Below are 24,052 nucleotides of genomic sequence, written 5' to 3'. Positions count from 1 at the left end.
GTGCGCGAGAAAATTAGGTGGCAAAAGGGGTAAAGAAGGAATATAAGGGGCGGTGCGGGTATTCTCCCTTGAAGGAAAGTATGCGATTCATAACCTATCAAAACTTTCAAAGAACTTTACCCTTTTCAAGCGCTCGACCCTTATCTTTACCAAGGATCACACTATGGGAGGGTTATAAAAGCAATCCAGGTGGCGTAATTGGATTAAACCTGCCTTGTCGACTTTAATCAAGGTGATGGGATCGAACGCTGATCTTGAATAACGGAGAGGAGAGGACAATGCTTGCGCGTCTTCCGTTCGGAATACCGAAGGCAAACACGAGTGCATAGGCTATGAATCAAAGAGCGAGGACCTCGATTCCCCTCCCCCTTCCTTTGGGATCAAAGACGACTCTTTGTATTCTAAAAAAAAATTTCCTTTCTTTCTTCCCCTCTAAACGTTTTCAGCATTTCCAGTCTATTTACTTATTAAAATTTTTAGACCTAAACGTTTGTGGAAGTTTACTAGACATATTTGTAACGAAAATATATTCATGAGATTTGGTTTTTTAAATTTTGAAATTAAGATCCATTTACAATTCTCTTCGAAGGAATAATCGATCGGAACTACTAGGAAACGATCATTAAATTCTTTAGTGTGTTCCCCCTATAGTTTATAAAAGAGGAGGCAAGAATATACTTACGAAAGGACAGTTTTTTAATTACTTTTTCAATATTTGAAAGTTTTGGGGAACTGATGATGGGATATTTTCAAAGATGTGGGAAACAAGATTCTTGATAATATGAGAGCTGATGTTTATTTGCGATACTCGGAAAGTTGTTACAAAATGAAAACATCAAGGCGACATTGAAAAACAGAGTTGGCGTGTCCGTACACTCTGAATAAAAGTTTACTGTATGAAAAGAAAAAGAAGGGGTATATTTCTCTATCTCCTTTGCTCTCGACTACTGGATCGACGAGTCGAGTATATATAGAGGTAGAGAACCGAATGAAAATGTACGCCCCAATGGAATAATTCATCGTTGAATTCAACCCTATGCTTCGCGCTTGTTTGAAAAAAGAACGAAGGGATGAACTGCTTTACGCTTTTATTTTTTTATTTATTTCGTCAAAAAAAAAAACGAGAGACAACGATCGTCATCGAGAAATTCAACACTAAATGTCCCATTTAAAATTTTAATAAACGGAGGATTCGTTATATTTTTATTTTATTTGTTTCTTTTTTTGATTCTTTTTTAATTACTTGTAATTTATTTATATTTTCTTTATTTACTATTTATTTCTATTTTATTTATTTCTGTTTTCTTTACTATTTTTTCCTATTTAACTTGTTTATTTACATTATTTATTATTTTTTTATTTTTCAATAACTTTTGATTTACGTATTATTTATTTACTTAGAAACTGGTTAGAAACATTTATTAGAAGTAGAAAAACGTTTCTTCGACTTTAATTCACTAACGCCGCCGCCAAATAAGAGTGGGCGCTGAGAGCTCAATTTCTATGAGTGTAGTCGAACGTCTTAGTTGTAAGTTTCAGTTTATTTCACAATCCCGACACGTGGTTAAAGAAAATTGTTATTTTGTTAAAAAGTTTATTAAGTGCAATGTTAAATTTAGTATTTGTCATAAATATGTGATAATAGTTTTTAATGTTTTTATTATAATTACTGTGCCATAAAAATGTTAATTAGTGAAGTGTTTTATTTTAAAATTAATTTGGATCGATATGGATCAATATTATTGTGTTCATCGCAATAGAACAGCCCTTAAATTATTTTACCGAATTACCAAGTAAGTAATTTAGATAACTTTTACCTTTTTTAAGATAAATTTTACTAAATGTATCTTAAGTAATCTATTATTTTTATTATTCATCCTTTTATTGTTTATTATATATTTTTAATTAATTTGTTCTTTCTTTATTTAAGAGTTATTATTTATTTTTTATTCAAATATTATTTAAATATTATTTATTTATAAAATTATAAGACACATTTATTAGTTAAAAAAAAGTTTTTTGCGACTTTAGTTCACGAACGCCACCACAACAGCAAAGTGGCGCTGTATGTTTAATTTTTACAAACGTTGTTGGACATCTTAACTTTTAGTTTCAGTTTATTTCACAATTGCGACACGTGCTTATGAAAAATTGTTATTCAGTTAAAAAATGTATTAAATACTAGGAGTTAATTACTATTTATTTATATATTATTTATTCATTTAAAAAATTGGTAGAAACATATATTAGTAATAGAAAAACGTTCATTTCGACTTTAGTTCACGAACGCCGCCGCAAGAGTGGCGTGGCGCTGAAAGTTCATATTTTACGAGCATAGTCGGTCGTCTTCACTTTTAGTTTCGGGTTATCTCACAATCTCAACACGTGCTTGCAAAAAAATTTTATTTAAGTTTATTTCGCAATTCCGAAATGAGTTGTCAGAAAAATTGTTATTCCGATAAAAAATGAATTTAAAGTAAAGTTAAATTTAGTGTTTGCCAAAACTATTTGTGATATTTTTGATAAGAAGCAGTGTTGTCGAAGCGTTATTAAGTGAAGTGTTTTATTGATAAATTGGATGATTGATATATATGAATTAATATTATCGTTTCCATCGTCGTAATAGAAAAACGATTAAATTATCTTATCAAGTAAGTTTCGATTTTACTAAATTTATTTTATGAAATTATTAAATAATAATTTTCTCAATAAATTATATTTATATCAATGCAAATAGTAATAAATTAAATAGTGAATATTGTAATTTTAATATGTAAATTGTATTATAATAAAAAGTAAATAATGTAATATTAATATATTTTTGTATTATTATATTAATAATATTAATATATTTTTTTATTATTATGTTAATAATATTAATATATTAATAATAATTTAAATGTGATGAACTCTAAGGAAAGAGACCTTGGAGGCAAACATTTTTATGTTATGTTTATAATTCTTTGAAAATTGCAAAAAGGGAGTCGTTAAACATAACCTGTAATTATTTTTCTTCTAATCTATTTTTGTCTCTTTTATTCAGAGCACGTTACTAATTGATAATAAACTGATAATTAATATTTTAAAATGAACATTTAATATCAACTTTAATTTGAATGTAGAAACGTTTTTTTGAGAATCACTGTTCATTTATTCGTCGCCTAGGGCAGTGAGACATTTTTTTTCTCTTTTTTCCCTCTGCTCCCACCTCATAATCGACGAAATCCTGTTCGCTTTTTCCTCTTTCGTTGCGCGCGACTTCAACTACTCGGAAAGAGCAGAAATGCGACGACGAAACTGCCTGTTTGCATATATCGGTCGAAACCGCGTGTTACGTCAATTAGCAACGCGTTTCCGAAAGTGGTGAGCCCACAAGTTCCACGTCAGATAATTAGGCTGGTGGACCGTGTCGGCGCTATGGGAAAAGTAGACAATGGCTGATGAGTGAGGAGCAAAGAGAATACGAGAACAAAATGGAATACGGAATGAGAATTGTCCCCCCCCACTCTCTCTCTCTTTCCCTTTCGTATGTTAAGGGTTATCTGAATTCAGGTCCATATTGAGGGTACATACAGTATGAAGTTATTTTTTTTCTCTCTTCCACTACATATGCAACTCTTTTCTCCCTTTTCTTTTTATTCACAAAAATCCTTTTCTTTCTTTCTTTTTTGGTCAAACTTCGACACCCTTTCGGGAGTTTTGTATTCAAGAAACGTGTGTGCATTGAATGGGGGGAAACGGAAATCCTCAAAAGGCACAAAGGACACTGGCATGCATTAAAGGGTAAACCATTTTCTTCCACGTGGAAGGTAATTCGAAATGAGCCCTTCGGTACACCACAAACGGCCACGCGACCCAAGATTTTCCCATTACGATCCCACTTAATGTTTCATGAGCCGGAGAACCGTCGTTCCAGTTGGTTATGTTCTAGGTTAATATTTCCTTATACTTTCACGAGGAAGAACCTCTTTTTATGACTACTTGTTATCCCTTCTGAATGAATAAACCTAATTAATTATCCCCCTTCCCCCTACTTGGAATTTTACAACCGTAAAATTGTATAAACCTTGATTCCTCATAAGAGGGGGAAACAAAAATGATGAGAGGGAACAAAAAACGAAAAGTGCGGAACCAATCAAAAATAAAAAAAAAATTGAAATAATACTCTGGATACAATTCAAAACCACTTTTATATAGTAGAACAAATTGGAACAAATTAAGATGCGAATGAAAAAGAAAATAATTTCATTTACCGTAAACTAGTTATACGGGATAATTTTCATTTTATATGCTTGATCGGTTCCACTATTAAACGATGAGTTTAAAACAAGACTATCGGTTATAATAATCATTTTAAAGCAAGTTTCTCTCAATGACTCGAGTTGTATCATTAGGTTTATCATTTTTAGAGATGAAAATACTTTCTATAGGGAACTAGTTTTTTTTCTCTCATGCACCTGTCATTATATCGAAAAACCAGAAAATGGCGAAAAAGACTGTCATTTGCCGGATACGCATTCCTTTTTAGAAATATATGTACACACACCACTTGTAAAATACAAGTTTCCCAACTATTTATTTCTGTTATCCGTTTAGAATATCTCAAAGTGGCCTTTTATAACGCAGGCGAGAGATGTAGACAATTGTATAATGGTTGTTTCACAATAAAACATTGACGACAAAAACTTTCACGTATAGAGTAGCGGAAAACAGCATTTACCACTTTATTCCATTAATTGTTTACTATCGTGTGTTTATATTGTTTCCACACTTAATGTGTGAATTGGACATATTTCCAAATCTCTCCATTATGCCAATTTTCATCTGCATTTTTTTTTTTTTTGTATTTAGCTACTTTTATAGCAAGATTTTTTTTAATTTGGATTTGTAAATATAATAAAAAGATAATCTGAGAGTAGTAGATATGAATTTTGCTACTTTCTAGACTTGGAGGGAGGGGGTTTTGCGGGTAGCCAATCGTGGCGAGAGGGAGGCGGAGACTTGAAGAGTGGGGAGGTGAGAGCGAGAGAGAGGCTCACTGACTTCTTTTTCGCTCTCACTGTCGTCTTCCCACTCCTCTTCTAGACGCCGCCTTTTTCTGGTCATGACGCTTCGTAGAGCGGAAATTAATTATTTTTCGTTCGCATTGAAAAAAATAGTAACAAATAATTGATATGTTGTTTTTGAATTTTCGTTTGTAATCAGGGTTGCCACAAATATTTAATTTTATTTTTCCCTGATTTCCAGACAAAATTTTCACTTTTTCCCTGACCCTAAAGAATATTCTGATTCACTCTAAAAATTATTAGATATTAAAAAAAATGTTCTATTACATTTATTTACAAATTTCTTTAATTGTAAAATTATTCAAAAACATCAATAACTTCTTTTTTAAATAAATATTTAATCATTATTATTTTTCTGTAGGAATTAAAATTCTTCAAAATATTCAAATTTAAACCTTTTTGAAATTCAACAACTCCGAGTCGGAGACTCGGAGTGATCGCCTTCTTCATGTTTTGTAATAATTTAAATCATCATAAAATTTTTTTTAATAAGTTAATTATTTACAAAAATCCTTCGCAAGAATTCAATTATTTTTACAAGCAGTACAATTTCCCAAAAAAATTCAATTATTTAAAAAAAATGTAATAAAATTCCTTGCAATAATTCAATTATTTTCATAAATAATAATAAATCGATTATTCGTTAATTCATTTTTAAATCAATTTTTATTAGAAAGTTCTATAAAAATTCAATTATTTAAATGATAAAATAAATAATTTATTGAATAATTGAATGTTTGTTAAAATTGAATTCTCATAAAGAATTTTATCAATAAATTTTTAAATAATTGAATTTGTTTGACAAATTTTAATAAAATTTTTAATAATTATTACATATATCGAGGAATTTGATTAAAATATTGTATAAAAAATAATTGAAATCCTGCGATGAGTTTTATTATTTATCAAAATAATTAAAATTTTCCTAAGAATTGTATTAAAATTTTCATAAAATAATTGAATGTCGGAGAAGAATTTTATTATTTATGTAAATAATTGAATTCTTGGAAAGAACTATGTTAAATTTTTTTAAATAATTAAATTCTTGCGACGATTTTATAAAAATTTTTTTAAATAATTGATATTTTTCGAAAAATTTTATGAAATTTTGTATTTTAAATAATTGAATTACAGTGCAAATTTTATTACTTATGAAAAAAAGGGAATTATTTTTAATTAATTTATTAAAAATTGAATAATTGAATTCCTACGAAATTTTGACAAGAATTTTACTAAAAATTTTAAATATAATTGAATTTTGATCAAGAATTTTATTATTTATAAAGATAATTGAAATTTTGACAATATATCTTTTTTAATTTTTGAACATAATTGAATTTCTGCAAAGAATTTTATTAATTTTGAAAATGATTTAATTCTTCCAACGATTTTTATTCAAGTTTATATAAATAATTCAATTCTTACAACGAATTTTATTCAAGTTTATAAAAGTAATTGAAATTCGGTAAAGAATTTTATTATTTATAAATATAATTGAATTCTTGAAAAAATTTTATAAAAATCTTTTTATATAATTGATATTTTTCGAAAAATTTTATTGAATTTTGTATTTTAAATAATTGAATTCCTGCGAAAATTTTATTACTTATGAAAATAATTGAATTATTTCAAAGAAATTTATTAAATATTGAATAATTGAATTCCTACGAAATCTTGAGAAGAATGTTATTAAAATTTTTAAAAATAATTGAATTTCGATGAAGAATTTTATTATTTATAAAGTTAATTGAAATTTTGACGAGAATTTTTTAAAAAATTTTGAACTTAATTGAAATTCTGCGAAGAATTTTTGTAACTTTTGAAAATAATTGAATTTCTGTAATTATTTGTAACTTTTCCAAAATCCAATTTTTTTTAGTATTTTTAACCAAAATTCTTCTATCAATCTAGTATTTATTGTAAAATTGTAAAAATTATCCATGAAATAATTTATGTCATAATTTTATTATAGTTTTTGAAAAATTAAGTTATTTAAAAGAAATTATTGTCAGAAATTGAAAAAATTGAAGGTTTTTTAAAGGTTTTTTTTATTAAAATTCGAGGTAATTTCATAGTTTACGAGGCAAAAAGGAAAAAAAATTCAGAGTTTTCACATGAATTTTAAGAATTCAATTTTTCCTAGTACTTTTTGTAAAAATCCCTGAATTCCCTGACCTGTGGCAACCCTGAAAATTGTCCTATTTTCCGTTCGTACAGAAAAATAGTAACAAATACGTATCAGATATTTGGTTTTTTACTTTCCGTTTGTAATAAAATTAAAAAATACATTTTTCCTGCTTTTCAAAATCAAGAAGTGTAAACACAGATCGAGGGAAATTGAAAATGGGATCGAAATTATTGTAGTGTAAAGAATGTTTTTGAGGAATGGGAAATTTTCTTTATTCCTGGAAAACTTGAAGTGAGTTATGAAACGTAGCGCTGATCCCCAATGGGATGTTTCAGTTGTTAGGTCTCTAAAGATGCAACACGTCAGGTGTATACATCAAGAAGAGTGTGTAATCTTCACTTACATACTTTATGTTCCGCCGTCGGCAAATCTTACCCAGAAAATCAGACAAGAACTGGAAAGACGTCACGCGATGAAATTTCACGTTTAGTGTAAAAAGTTCCGACATTTAACAAGAACATCCTTTATTTCTTAAATTCTTTATTTTCACAATCTTTTTTGAAAAACTTTTTTTGAATTCTTTTTTTGAATTCTTTTTTAAATTAAGACTTGAATGTCGGAAATAAAGACCCGTATGTAGTTTTAAATATATTTCTCTCTCTTCCAATATTACAAAATTGAAATGTTCCATTTTTCCATTACGCCGGTGACAGTTTTCGAACTTGATTTATTGATGTTTAACTTTTTGGTTTTTTCAGGAGAGGAAGGACATAAAAATGCATCTTTGCCGATAAAATATCGAAATGGTATTGGATTTCCTGCGAACCAAAATCCTCGCTTTTATATCAGGATTGTGGAGAAGGTGGATACAGGAAGCCGTCCTGGAATATATATATCCGAACAAGAGGTGGTACCCGGTGCACACACGATATCCAAAGGTGCAGAGACGACGATATCGTTGCCACAGGTAAGCCATTCAAATTTATGATCGGTTTAGTCCGCCATTGAATCAATTTCAAGCATTAAAATCCCGCGCCGTAGTTTAGAGCTCGAGCCATCATTTCTTATATACAATATGATTATTCGAAATGAGATTGACAAAGCAAGCGCAAAAGGATATATAATTTATCTTAAATCCACGATTAATGAATCCCGATTGTAATTTGAAACAGCCTGTCGTTTTTTATGAATGATATATATCTCAATGTGGAATCATTTTTCATAATAAAATATCTCAATTGGTATAATTTAACTCAAATGGAGACAATAGGTTAGTCTGTAGACACTTCTTTTAATACGGTTAGTTCTTTTTTTTGTAATTTGTAATAATTTCTTTAATGCCCCGACAATTGGCGTAGAAATTTTTGTTATTTTTTTATTACAAGGGATATGCGGTCTTTGCTTTGGCCGCGGAATCGGTTCGTAAATCACAAGCCTGCGTAACCCCTATATACACGCAAGTTTGATAGTCACTTCCGCCAAAGCGTGACATGACGGACAATTAACGCCAATATATAATTCCTCACACGGTAGGATAAATTTTGTTATTTTGACTCTTGTATACGAGAAATTTATTTTTCTTTGTTTGTTTCGAAAAAAATGCGAATATAAAAAGGGTGGGGAAAAAAGTACATGTTTTCCACTTTTTCCATTTACGAGAGTTGAACCAAAACACATAAACGCAAAACGAAACAGCGGGCGTTCATTGCGGGTTACGATTCACCAGCTGGTACGGACAAATTTAATGGCAGGGGGTCCCTGTGCACCTGATTGCGGGACATCCATCTGCGTCCGACGATATATACATTTGGAAAGGTGAAGAGAAACCGCTTGGAAATCGTCAACACAATACGCGTGCCACTGTTGAGATAATGGCTTTCTAATTGCTTTGTTTTGAGAGAGAGAGAGAGAGAGAGAGAGAGTGAGATGACCGCAGACAATGTTTCCAAAAAAAAAACTATTTTGATACAAGTTTTATTTTTTCTATTCTAAGCATTAGAAGGCGTAGTATTTCGGAGTCTGTTGATCTGTTCGGAACTATGATTTAATAATGCAAATGAAAACATGAAATTGGAATTTACTGTAGTGCTACTTTATTTCCATTAACACACAAGACGTCATGCAAACTTTATGATTATGAGAGTAAAGGCACAAGACTTAAATTTATGTCGGGAATAAATTCTCCTGGTCTATTTGATTTGCATCTGAAACGAGATTGAAATCGATAACATTTATGTGTTATTTATAGAACTCGTGGAAACGTAATACTTAAAATTGGTTTCTTTTTTTGCTCATAGTTGTCTTGGGGGTTTTTATAGGTCAGTTCTTTTGACAGTTCTCTAGTTTGTTGGTTTCTATTCGTACTTGTCCAGCAGTTGTCCATCAACTAATCAGTCAGTTCTTGTTCGACCGTCATTATAGCTTTTAGTCTAGTAACAATTTTTTTTTGTTCTTCTTTACTGACACAAATATTTGGTTCTTTAATTTTCGTTTGTAATAAATAATAAGTTATGACTCTTGTCTGCAAAAAGTCTGGTGTTTCAGAAAAAACTGTTATTCCATAATTTTTTAATCATTCTATATGAATTCTATATGAATTCACTACAATTCATATAGAATGATTCTATGGAATTTCACTAGAACGATTCTATAGAATTTCTACATGAATTCTACTAAATTTTAGTAATTTTTAATTAGAAAGAATATAAATTTCCTGAAATAATTTTTAAAATTTTATTGTATGGTTACTACAGGGCTCAAAAAAAAAAAAAAAATTTGTAAATTGTACGATACAATTTGGAGAATTTTAGAGAAATTATTGATTGCAGAATTCAATTATTTTCAAAATTAAAAAAATTCTTAGCAGAAATTCAATTATGTTCAAATTTTTTTAAAATTCTAGTCAAAATTTTAATTATCTTTATAAATAATAAAATTCTTGTCCGAAATTCAATTACTTTCAAAAATTTTAATAAAATATTTCTCCGAAATTCAATTATTTTCAAAAATTTTAATTGTAGAATTTTAGAGAAATTATTGATTGGAAAATTCAATTATTTTCAAAAGTAAAAAAATTCTTAGCAGAAATTCAATTATGTTTGAATTTTTTTTTAAATTTTAATTATCTTTATAAATAATAAAATTCTTTTCCGAAATTCAATTACTTTCAAAAATTTTAATAAAATATTTCTCCGAATTTCAATTATTTTCAATAATTTTAATAAAATTCTTGACAAAATTTCAATTATTTTCAAAAAATTTTCCCAATTTAATGATTTTCAATATCAATTATTTTCATAAAATAATAAAAATTTCACAGAAATTCAATTATTTGCAAATTTTTTACAAATTTCTTCGCAATATAATTCAATTAATTGTATAAATAATAACAAAAATTAGTTTATCAATTTGCCATTTTTAATTATTATAAAACATTAAGAAATCGATCACTCTGAGTCGAAGACTCGAAGTGATAGATTTTTTCATGTTTTATATTTATTAAAAAATTTAATTTATACTTTTAAATACAAATCAAATGTAAAATTCAATTACATATTACACAATAATATAAAGTTGAAAATATTATTTCACGAATTTAAATTCTTTCTAATTAAAAATCACTAAAATTTACTAGAATTCATGTAGAAATTCTATAGACCTATTGAAATTCTGTAGAATATTCACTAGAATTCATATAGAATGATTCTAGTGAAATTCTATAAAACTTTTTCTGCTTAGAATTAAAAAAAATCCCTTTTCATAGTATTTTTAATCAACTTTCATTTTCTCCATAATTTGTGCGGAGACGTCTAAAAAGAATCTATTGTAATTTATGATGATTTATTTCTTGCGGAATAACCTAATAACAAGAAACGCTCTCTTTTTGTGAAAATGAATCCGGCAATTCGAGATTAATATTCATACGAACGTACATTAGCAAGGAGCGTTGCTTTCGAGTTAATCTTCAGCAATGTATGCGGGAATATGGCCAAAAGGACATCAGGGGTCGCTTTATTGCGCGAGTGTTAATTATGCAAATGAATAATTAGCATTTCGATTATTTTCGCAGATCAAATCTGCGTACTTGATAAATTCATTGATCACAGGTTGCTGAGGCCATATCGCAGTTGAATATTAATTTCATACCATAAGTGACTTGAATTTTTTTTTTCTGTGAAATTAATCATCAACGCACTGAAATAAGAAATTGTAATATAATCCTTGCCATCTTGGTTGACAAATTGAAAAATTAGTTTTTAAAAAATTCGTGTTCTAAAAATAGTAAAAGTATTTTTCTTTTTTTTGTTTTTCTTCGGTACTTCCGCGTATCCCGCAAAAGAGCTCATTAGCAAGCTTCGAAGAAGCTTATATCATATTCTATATAATGTCGAGACGTACACATTCACAGAGAGAGCTTGTTACAAAGTCTTTAAAGGAGACTCGTAAATTTTGAAATTAATGCCAACGGTCAATAGCGATGATTAGTTTGAAAAACATTATTTTGCCATTCTTGACTTTTGTGGAAATTTATAAGTCAATTCTTGTACGGACATTATAGGCGCATACCATGAGGTTTGAATGTTTTTCTTTTCTCTTTTTGTTTTTTTTTTCGAAAAAAATATATATACAATATTGACGGGGAAGAGTTATAAATATTGTGGAATTGATTCGAGAAATCCCACACGTGGAATGTACGAGGAATTTTTTTTTTGTTTGCGCGAAAAACAAGAAATCAAGTGCCACTCATTCTTAATTAGGAGTCTTTCATCGCAAAGTTTATAGGTGATAATTACCACGTGAATTTCTTGTTTTTCAAAGATGGTAACCGTTTGCGGTTATAATTAAATAATCCGTTAAGACGCGGGCTTTTATCTGTCGAACTTCATTTTGTAATTAAAGGGTCTCCTTGATGGTAGACGTTTTTCACTGTAAAGATTGACATTTGAATTCCATATTACGAATTTTTTTTTATTTTCTTGTAATTCTTTTTCCGTTCTGATATTTACGTGAGAAATTTACCTGATGGGTTTTAAATTATCGGCTGTAATTGTGCCTTTATTTTTTCATTTGCAGTCAAAGAAAAATCACAGAAAAAAGTATAGTAATTATTGCTTTTTAATTAGTTTTATTCGAAAGAAATTAATTTCTCTGTTAGAATAAAAAATAAGAATGTTGCTATAAATAATTACTATACTTTTAAAAAGATGTAGAAAATAAATAAAAAAAAGGTTCATTAGTTTTTTGTTTGTGACAGTTTCTTTTGGGTGAAATAATTAATTTTCTTCTTAATAAAAAAAATTAATTATTAATAAAATAATAATAAAAATATTATTAATAACAACAAACAATTTTTGTGTGCATTTAAATGGTATTTTAGTTTCCATTTGTATAATGTTTCTTTATTATTTCGATATTTAATTAAAATTTTAATTTGTAAATTTAAAATATAAAAAATAAAATTAATTATAAATAAAATAATAATAATATTAATAAACGAAAACGTAAATATTTTTTTTTGCATTGAAAAATTGAAATTAAATTGAAATTGTAACAAATTTAAAACCGCAGAAAATAATTATCTATTTTTCATATACTTTTTGTATATTTGCGGATAAAATAATTACTCTCATTGTTTGATTTAATTAACAAGAACGAAATAATTCCGAAATATTGTTCAACTTTTTAATTTAAAAAATAAATTCCATTTATTAGTTTGGTTTTCATTTTCAAAACTATTTTAATTAATTCACCTCCAAAAAATTAGCAAAGATATTAAAATAATTACTTCACTAATTTATAAATACTTAACTTTGCAAACTTTAATGATTGATGCTTATGTTTTTAATTTTTTCCCCCGAACATCTAATTAAATTTATTGCAAACAGCATTCAAAATAGTCGAAGTAAAAAAATTTACAGTTATAATTTAATTTCAAAATTTAAATTTTTACTGCATGAATATCTACTTTAAAAATAGCTGCGAGATCAAGATTTTTTTCACATTGTAACTACTTTTTTTTGCAATTTAAAATTTGCATAACTTTTTCTTTTAGTGCCCATGCTTTATTTTTTGTAATTATTATTATATTTTATTTATGTTCTTTTTTTGTAATTTGGCTGTAATTATATGCAATGAATTTATTTTTAGGTAAAAAGTATTTTTATTATTCTAATTATTATTTTTATTAACTTTATTTCATATTTTTTATATATTTTTACTGAATTATTATTTTTTAAATATTTTTATTATTTGTTATTTGTTATTATTATTATTATTATTATTATTATTATTATTATTATTATTATTTTAAAATTAAAATTATTTCGAGTGTATCGTTATTATACGCTTAAATGAAACTTAATAATTTATTTGTATATTGAAAATCATATTTCATTTATTTATCTAAATATATATATATATATATATATATATATGATTCAAAAATTTCATAATATTCGAAACGATTATTAATTCCAACGTCGTATATTGAAATACATTTTGATATGAATCGACCAATAAAATATGATAAATAGGAAGCCTTTGGTGTAGTAGCTTCATGAAAATATTGAATAAATTATTTATTATTGATAATTTACATAAAACGAAGACACAAATGATTCAACTAAATATTTTTATTTGATTTAATGTGTTTTTTCGAAAAAACATTCATTATCTCCTAGAAATTTCACTTCTGTTTTTATTTAAAAAAAAAATTCGAATTTCCCTTTTTCCTAATTATATATTAATTTATAGCCTATCGGAAGTAGTTGTAAAGTAATAAATCTAAAATTTGGACTTTTGAAAAAAGAAAGCAAAAAAAGAGTTGAAAAATAAAAGGAAAGGAAAAGAAACGAAAAAAAGAAAACAAAAAGAAAAGAAGAAAGAGGAAAAAAGAGAAAGGAAAACGAAAAGGAAATTAAAAATCGAAAAGCAAAGAAACGTTCAAATGTTCTTTTTCGTAAAAAATCACAAATTACTGAAAAATTGATTTCCATAGATTGAAATAAATGGCAAGAGAAGAAGAAATCTTTTGAGAAAAAGATGTTTTTGTCCTTTATCTTGATAAACGAGGCCAAAAAGTTAATGGAGCCTTTCAGTAGTGCATTTTTCTCCCCTCTGTATAAAATGTCATTTTTTTCCTACATCCCCCTTTGATTGAGGGGGGGCAATCGTTGATCCCTAAATTTCGTCGGGGAAAAAAACCATAGTCGGGTAACCGAGTAAGGAGAATTGAGATTAAAACCGTCCTTCCCCCTTGAAATCGCATCAAATCGAAAATCCATGATTCGGGCAAAAGTCCCTCTAGAGATTAGTACGACTTTGTTGAAGGAACGCGCGCGACTGTTAACGGTATGGGCTCAACTTTATTACACTCGACCCCATATATACAGCAAAGTAGTAGTAGTAGAAAATTGCCAAGAGAACGCCTCCACAGCCTGAGTGATCCGTCGCTAATCGACAGGGTGACTTTGTGCGGTGGCATTTTCTACAATTTGAGGGACAAAATTAATTTCATTTGTCGTTGTCGCTCTCTCCCCTCTTTTTCGTAAAAGATACGCAAAACCGCAAGGTTTTTTTTCTTCGAGGATTTCGGCTAATCCAATAGTTATTTGGAAGTGGAATTTGCGAGAAGTTCATTAGAGGATTATTTGCGAGGGAGTTGTAAAATTCACACCTAATCGAATAGCGGAACATGTGGTAGAAAATATTGCGATGAAAATATTAGCAACTTTGCTTGATAATTTTGTCAATATTGCAATATTTCCGAGCGCAATATTGATGCAAGATTGAAGCCATATTTCTTGTGCTGTTTGAGTAAGAAATAAAAATCACGTTTTTAGTAATTTTTTGAAAAAAATAACTTTAGCGTCAAAAACTGAAATTTGTGTTTTTAGAGACAAAAATGTCACTAATTTTTTCGTTCACCTGGAGAGTTAAATAATATTCAAGACAGTTATTTAACCTAAATCTTTTGGAACAGTTTATCTTTTCAATTTCGCGTGAAAAATTATTTTCTTCGCTTAGCGTCGCACGCTAAATTCAAAGAACTTTATAAAGTACCTTAATAATCAATTGTATTAATAAAATTAATAGGAAAAATTTTAAAAATAAAAATTATTTTCAACACTCAGTGTGGACGTTAAATTCCATGACATTAGAAATAAATTTTATTAATAAAATTAATAGGAAAATTTGAAGAAAAATTGCTTTATTAATAAAATTAAAAGAAAAATTTTTAGAAAGAAAAACTGTTTTCAACGCTTAGTTCAACGCTTATAGTTTTCAAAGCTCAGAGTCGACGTTAAATTAAAAAAAATTACTAAATTTTTTATTTTTAAATATGAATTTTTAAATATCAGATTCAAACTTTAAAAAATTCAATCATTAACTAATTTACTAATTAATTATTATGGTTTATTAATTTCAAAAATTTCAATAAAATTCTTCGCAAGAATTTAATTACTTTTATAACTAATAAAATTCATCGCAGGATATCAATTATTTAACAAAATTTTTATAAAATTCGTTACAAAAATTCAATTATTTTCATAACTATATAATAAAACTAGTCCCAGGATTTCGATTCTTTAAACAATTTTTTATTAAATTCGTTGAAAAAATTCAATTCTTTTTATAACTAATAATAACTCATTGCAGGATTTCAATTATTTCTAAAAATATTTTAAATGAATTCCTCGAAAAATGCAATTATTCTTAAAATTTTATTCAAATTCTTCAAAAGAATTCAATTATTTAACCCCTTCACTGTTTGGAAAAATATTCATTTTAGTGCCCCAAAATGTCCATCAAAATCTTTTAAATTGTTAAATTACTTAAAAATAATAAACAATTATTTATTTATTACTATTTCTAGTATCATTGATACCTATAGTATGTGAATAATGATATAAAAGAATTTATTTTATAATTTAAATAACAAATTTCTATTTTTTGTTAAAACTTTCACGACCCAACGTTGGGTCGCAAACAGTCTGGGCCATCTTTTTTCACGACCCAACGTTGGGTCGCAAACAGGCAACGGGTTAAAAAAGTTTTGACATAATTTGTTTATTAGAATTAAATCATTATTTTAAATACATTTTCAATTAAATTTCTTCAAAAAAATTTAATTATTTTAAAAAAAATTTGACGAAGGAATTCAATTTTTTTCTTAATTCCTTAAAAAAATTTTCAAAAAAATTCAATTTTTTTCTAATATTTTAATAAAGTTCAACAATTAAATGTTTAATTTCAATTATTAAGAAACACGATTATTTTAAAAACTTTATAGAAAATGTTCATAAAATTCAATTATTTTCAAAAATTTTAATTAAAGAAACTCCATTATTTTAAAAAAATTCAAAGAAATTCTTCAAAAAGAAATTAATTAGAAGTTTTAAAAATTTTATCAAAATTCTTCCCGAGAATTCAATTATTTTCCTAAATAATAAAATTCTTCAAAGGAATTCTATTATTCTCAATTTTTTTGAAAAAATTCTTTGCAAATAATTTGATTATTTTCAATACATTAATTTTAAAATTGAAGGTATGTAAGAAGAAAAATTATTTAAAAAGTTAAAATAAACAAAAGAGCAAACTATGAACAGATTACCGGAATACAACGATTATTAATATAGAAGATTGATTTAAAAAAAAAAAATAAAAAACATAGTCTGTTTTCGACGCTTAGCGTCGATGGTAACTTCAAGGATTTTAATAAATATATTTAATGATAAATTTTCCTAATAAAATTATTAAAAAAAATTTGTTTTCGATACTTAGCGTCGACGCTAAATTCAAGAAACTTAATAAAATACCTTAGTAAAAAATTTTCTCAATAAAATTAATAGAAAAATTTTTTTTTAATAGTTTCGTAATAATTTTCCCAGAGGAATTTTTAGCGTAAAGGGAAAAAAGCGTTTACTATAAATATTTAGCAACAGAATATTGAACATTTAGGGATTTTTACCCAATTGGAGAAAAAAAATCTGTGGATGATTTTTGAAAATTCGAATATCGGTCATTTTGGATTGACGTTGATTTATTATGCAGAGAGAAAAATAGAAAAAAAGAAAGGAAGAGAGAGAGAGAGAGAGAGAGGCAGAGAGTAAAATTGTATTTTTTTTCAAGTCGCGCTGTTAAAATATATATATTCATCAGTGATGTATCATCACCATCATCCATTAAGTTTCCGTTTTGTCAAAAAAAAAGAAAACTAAATAAATCTATCCCAGGAACGATTTGTCGTCAAGTTTTATACAGACTTCGACACATTGATCTGTTGTGTTTTGTATTTACTTGCTTTTATTTTGATTTTTATTTTCTAACAATTCTCGTATTTGATCTGAAATTCGTTTCCAATGTTTCCTCGACATTTTCAAGGCACACGATTTATTTTGTCTGTTATATAGAGGCGCTCTTGCACTGATGATGATTGATGGATGTTGAAGCACTAGCTATTTCGTTGTGTATATAATGTAACTTTAAATGTCATGGAAAATTGACAATTCAAATAATTTAGAAACGTATTTATTATTTATTTGTGTCTGATGAGAATTTTCCCTTGGGAAAAATTAGAGTCCGTGGAAATTTTTTGAATGGGTTTTTTTTCTATATATTATACCTATACGGAAAAAAAATTCACCTGGAACAGCGAAATGTTTATCTAGAATAGCGAAAGTCCTAATAGAATCAACTAAAAATTTCGCTAATTTAGTGAAATTTTTAGCTGCTACAGGTAAATATTTTTTTTCCTGTAGTTTTAGATTTTTGTCCTGTAGATTTTGATTCTTGTATATTGCTTTCTTGTATAGGTTTAGATTGTTGAAGATTAAGATACTTGTCGACTCAAACTCTTGTAGACTTGTAATGTTGACTCTTTTAAAATTTGACAAAACGTCTTGTAACTTGTTCCTGATTCGAACATATGGTTCCATATCGTTGCTCGTTTACTTCCAAGTGAATCAACAAAAGTTTATTTTTATCTTTTTGATAATTTCGAAAGTGTTAGGTTTATTCAATTTTATCTATTCTGTTCTTCTTGAGAAAAAATTAGAGTAAATTAGGTAGGTGACAATTTGGTTACTAAAAAAAATAAACTATTTTGAAAAATTATTTTTAAAAACTGCTTTGGAAAAAATATTTTTAAAAACTTTTCCTTAATATTTGAACGTTCAAATGAATAACGAAATATTTTTCCGTATTCTAATATTTTCAATAAATACTAGACTGAAATGAAAATTATACTAATTGAAAATTTATTTAGTTGGAAATTAATTAAAAATAATTAACAAATTAAAATTATTAATAGTACAATATTTTGTAATAAAGTCTCGAAAATAAAAGAAAAAATAAAACAAAATTGTCGTTCATTTAAACGTTTGAAACTTCAGAGACATTTAAAAAAAAATATTCATAAAAAAATATTAGAAAAAAAAATCTATAAAAAAATATTCTCGACAAAAATTATCTTTAAAAAAGATTCTTAAAAAAGAATTCTTAAAGAAATATTCAGAAAAATATATATTCTTCTATGAAGAACAATTCTTTCTATATATACGTAAAAAAATTTATTCTTTCTACGTAAAAGGAATAATATTATGGATTATGGTATTACTTTGCAAAGTAGAATATAAAAAAGAATTTTTTCGTAGAAAGAATTATGGAATATTCTACAAAGCAGAACTTTAAAAAAAAAATACTCTCTCCAAGTGGAAAAAATTATGGAACATTTATTTTGCAAAGCTGACGCTGATTTTTAGAATTTTCACTCGCACTGAGAGGATTGAATTAATGAAATTTCTGTCAAAAATATAAATATGAGAACTTGATGAAAAAAACTGCAGAATTTGTCAAAAATGTTGGCGTACATTACAAGTTTTTTTCACTCTTTTCATCAAATTTGTTTCGCCAAAAAAAAAATGTTAAGAATTTTGTTAATTCAATGTACCATCCTTTGGAGTACTTCTACATTGCTTTTAATTTTTAAAGAGAACATCTATAGTTAAGTTTTTTCTTTGACTTTAACATTCTTTTTGAATATTTCTTTTTTCATACGTTAATTTTTAATATTTTGCTATATGCAAAAAAAGGATAATTAAAAAAAATTATTCGGTTTTTAAAAATATTTTTTAAAGCAGTTTTTCAAAAAATTTTGTTTTAAAAAGGTTCTTTCATTTTGGTTTTTTATAATTTTTATCACATGCCATTTTTGGTTTTTTTTGGTTCAAAAGGACTTTTCTTCAACCTCAACATTATTTGTTTGAAAGCGATTTAAAAGTTGAATTTTGTTTGGTGAACTTTTACGATTGCACAGACTTATCCACTTGATGTTTTTGTTACAACTCAATATCATTGATCAAACACTGAATGTTCTAAGGGTTCATGACCATATATATTAAGAGTAGAGCTCATTTAGTGGAATCAAATTTATAACCTTGTGTCTTGAATCAAGATAAAATTCATTTCAGTTGGTGGAATGTCAACTCTAGGGTGTAATTAAGAATAAGATATTGCAGAAATTGGTTCGAATATTGTTGAGTAAATCTTGTTAATATTGTTGCGCGTTAGTTTAGATTGTCGTTTAAGTATCACCAAGAATTACCGATGTAGATATGCAATTTTGACATTTGGAAATTTAGGTTTTCTTTGATTAATTTCATTTGTTGATTTAATGTTATTTTAGTGCTTTTTTGATAGAATTTTTTAATGCTTATTTGATGCTATTTTTGTTACCAAATTTGATATTTTTGATTCTACTTTGATAGTATTTTTGATTCTAATTTTGATATTTTTTATGCTGCTATGATACTATTTTTTATGCTACTATGTTACTATTTTTATGCTACTATGTTACTATTTTTGCTGCTACTATTGGTGCTTATTTTTTATGGTATTTTTGGTGCTATTTTTGATGGTATTTTTGGTGCAATTTTTGATGGTATTTTTGGTGCAATTTCTGATAGTATTTTTGATGATTTTTTTGATACTACTTTAGTATTTTTCATCGGTAGTAAAAATTATTTAGTATCATTAACCTTCAGTATCTAGCAGTATAGAGTATTTAACAGAAGATGATCAGAATTTATAGCTTCATTACTTGTACTATTGATGCTCGTAGAGAAAAATGAATATTCACTGTGGTTAATACCGAAACATATGTTCCAAACCTAAAAGATTTATGCACTAATTCCGAACATCTTGAATTTTTCCAAACTTTTAATATTTCATTTTGATATATTTCAAAAGTCTGGATCATTAGGCAAAGGATGTTATTAAAGGAGACAAGGAGATTAAGTAGTCAGTGTAGACTAACCGCGCAGAAGGAACCAAAAGAATTTGGTTCGTTATTAGAAATTTTTTTCTTCTCTAAAATCTACTATCATTAGAACAAATTACGAACCAAGTCAAGTAGTTTACAACACCAACGAATCACTTAATCTCAATTTTTGAGATAACAACAAATGCTGCAACAATCTATTTTTTCCATAACAAATAGTTTGTGCTGCTTAATTTGTTCCGTAACAGCAGATGAATATTTAGGATACACTGCGAATAGCTTAGAAATTTTTTTTAGGAAAAGAAGGAATTCCCTTTTCTAAAGGAATAGTTAGGAATTTTCCTTCAAAGGAAAACTTTTCGTGCTTGGAATTTTTGTGCAGGAGGGAAAATTTGTTGTGACAACAAACTGTGTAACTTCTTCTCCAAAAGCAGTTGAATATTTAGGATACGAACATCCTTGAAATTTTTGGTGCCTGACGAAAAGAAGGACTTTTCGTGCAAAGGAATAAATTTGCTGCGTCAAAGAAACGGAATAATTTGTTCCATAATTGTAGATGAATTTTTAGGATATGTTAGGAACTTCATACAGATTTTTGGTTCTTAACAGAAAATTAAGAGGCTGTACTAGAAATTTTTCTGGTTCCTAACAAAAAGTTAGGAAGTACTAGAAAGTTTTTTGGTACCAACAAAAAAATTAGGATTGTACTAGCCATTTTTCTGGTACCTAATAAAAAATTAGGATGTACTTGACATTTTGCTGCTTTCCTTAGGAACAAACTACAAGTTTCCTAATTTTCAGAAATTCTCATAAATCCTTAGGACGGTTGTTGACTTCAGAAATATTCGGTTTTGGATTAGGAATACGATTCTGTTTTTGATCCAGTTTTTGATAATTGGATTTTTCTCCAAGTGTTCACCATCAATAAAAATCCGTTTTCCCAGTTTAGTTTCTTAAAGGGATTTCAAACTTCAAACTTTCTTCTACACAATCTGCTAATTCGTCTCTATCCTTTTTTGTATGTTCCCACATTTGCAGAATTTAAAGTTTTCTAAATGGAAACGCTTTGGGGAAATATTTAATCCTAATAGATGTTGAATTGTGTTGTCAATCGACAAAAGGATAGTGCGAACTAAGGACTGCTAACAATACTGTTTTCGATAAAATTTTGCACAAGTGCGAAAAAACTATTTTTGTTATAATCTTTAGGATAGTTTTCAACTATCAAAATTTCAATCACCCACTAATAATTTGTACGCTAAAAAAATCTTCTTTCTACACTTAATAATTTCTTCATAATCCATTTGCTTAAGTGATAACTTTATTTGTAACACACATAAATTCCTCTTTGGTTAAACACTATAATTCCGTTTCACTCAGGTTGTAAAAAATAATGAAACATAATTGCGTTAAATTCCTCATACCTTCTTCAGTACCGGTCCCGTAAATCACCAAGGACTGGATATCACAAACACTGAAGACCATATGAGACAATTTTTATCTAAAATGGTTTAAAACTATATCATTCACTTTTTAAAATGACTTTTCAATAACCATTTAAAAACTGAAAAAAAACTACACTGGCACATGAAAATAATGCACTTTTGTAATGGATCCAAAAAATTATTTTTCTTCACTACATGTGTTTCAATTTTTTTTTGGGTATGTAAATTTTTCACCCTTTTTTTCACAACACTTTGTCACGCGCGAAAATTATCACGAAGCCGGTAAAAAACTCTCTCTCTCGCTCTCTACGGGAACCTAAACAACGTACATCATCTCGCGCGGCACCGCGTTTTCAAACTGGCAGTCGTATCGCAAACTCGAACTGCCTCCACCGTCGGCACACGTGTCGACAGCGCCTTCAGGCGGCCGTTTCGGTAACTAATTTTGTTCGGCCCGCCATTACCCCGCGAGTCCCCTCTGGCCCCCAAACAGTATCGTGGAGAATTCATGAGGCGGCCGCTTGGAGTGTATGTGGGGGGGAGAGAGAGAAAGAGAGAGAGAATGGAAGAGAGCCGGTCGTGTGGCTCTGGAAAGCAAGACTGACGAGAATGACGGGGGTGGTTCAGGGGTTGCAAAATATGTTGTAGAAATGGGGTAGCCGATGAATGCGGTCGTTCGTGGACTAGGGATTTTATTGATTTTAACCCCAACCCCCTCCTCCTTTTCTGCCCACCTTCTCTCTCCCCCCTCCTCATTTCTCTCTCTCTCTCTCACTCCCTCTCTCTTACCTTTCATTCTACAACACCGATTGCCTCTTTTTCTCCATCGTGTTTCATGTTTTACGTGAGAAAACCACGCATCCGATTTTGTTTCGAACGGCTAATTATCATGAAATCGGGATAAAAAAAAGTAGCAGCAAATTACTTTTTTTGGGGGGAATTTCATTTGAAAATTTAGTTTCGTTCAATTTTAGTTTGAAAAGATTAGGGATTTTTTAAATTTAGTTCGAGAAGATTAGGTATTTTTTAAAAGTATGATTTTTGAAAAAAGAGCGCGAAATGCGGAGCCAATGAACGTTATGGTGGCGCATGCGCAGTATAACATAACCTTATATTAATCTCACATGATTTTAGGGCCTTTCCCAATTTACATATAACAACGGAAGTTAATAATTAATTAGCAAAAATAATTTATTTATTAAACATTTATTAACTATTTATTTACTTGCATTAATTAATTTATTTAATAATTAAGTTAATTGTTTTCTGGAAGAAAATTTCAAAACAGGAAATTATTTCCTTTATTGGATTAATAGAACGAATTGTGGGAAAATTAAATAAAAATCAGCAGTGAATCAATGAAGTGAAAGATAAATGAAAATAAGATTTACAAAATTCGAAAAAAAGTTACTAATTAAAAAAATTAGTTCTCAACTAGCTCATTAATTTACAATTAACAGTTTTTTTCCGATTCATTTAGTACTTGATCGCAGATAGAATGAAATTTAATTAGGGACGAAATTTCAAGAGAGAGAATACGAGTATTTTCATATACAATGGGTTCAATTTGAATGAATGCTCTGTTAAATTTCGATAATACTATCTGACCAGTACAAGTGTTGTTTGTGACAACAAATGTCATTCGTTGTAATAATTACAATTTCTTAAAAAGCATAATTATTGGATACTTCGAGTATTTCGTTATAAATATAAAGTATAAAAATAATAAAATTATTATTCATAATAATATTAATAATAATTATAATAATAATATTTATTTTGAACTTTTTATGACAGTTTAGAATATTTTGTTTAGCAAAGTTCTTAATTTTCTGTTTTTAAAAAAAACTTTTCGTTCCATTGCAAAAAATGCTAATGCTGTTGAAAAAGAAAAGAACTTGCGGCTAATTCACCTATGCGGAGTCGGATCTTAAAAGTATTAGAGAATATGGGACGAGAGAAAAAGAGAGAAAAGAGAAAAAGGTAAAAAGGGTCGAAGAAAAGCAATCAGAAGTTTCATGACCAAGAATTCCCTTTGATCGGGGACAGTAAAGTTTTCCACGGAGGCACGTATATACTTTGAGAATCGTACGTGGTATACGTTTAGGAATTAGAAGCAGTGTGACACCTTGGT

At 27.9% G+C, this 24,052-nt stretch overlaps 1 protein-coding gene across 1 annotated transcript in view; it reads right to left on the bottom strand.

Annotated features, from left to right (window-relative positions):
• LOC122508343 (discoidin domain-containing receptor 2-like) overlaps positions 1–22,370 on the bottom strand; it is a 128,575-nt gene extending 106,205 nt beyond the window's left edge. The window contains exon 1 of the mRNA XM_043621630.1: positions 21,898–22,370. The gene's annotated coding sequence lies outside the window, so the exon portion shown is untranslated. The remainder of the gene's footprint in view (positions 1–21,897) is intronic.
• Between the last annotated feature and the right edge of the window lie 1,682 nt (positions 22,371–24,052).

This window comes from Leptopilina heterotoma, unplaced genomic scaffold, assembly GCF_015476425.1.
Source record: "Leptopilina heterotoma isolate Lh14 unplaced genomic scaffold, ASM1547642v1 Lhet_114, whole genome shotgun sequence".
In the NCBI taxonomy this organism is placed as follows: domain Eukaryota; kingdom Metazoa; phylum Arthropoda; class Insecta; order Hymenoptera; family Figitidae; genus Leptopilina; species Leptopilina heterotoma.
The sequence above is the reverse complement of the archived record's forward strand: the minus strand, read 5'-3'. Positions and strand labels throughout refer to the sequence as shown.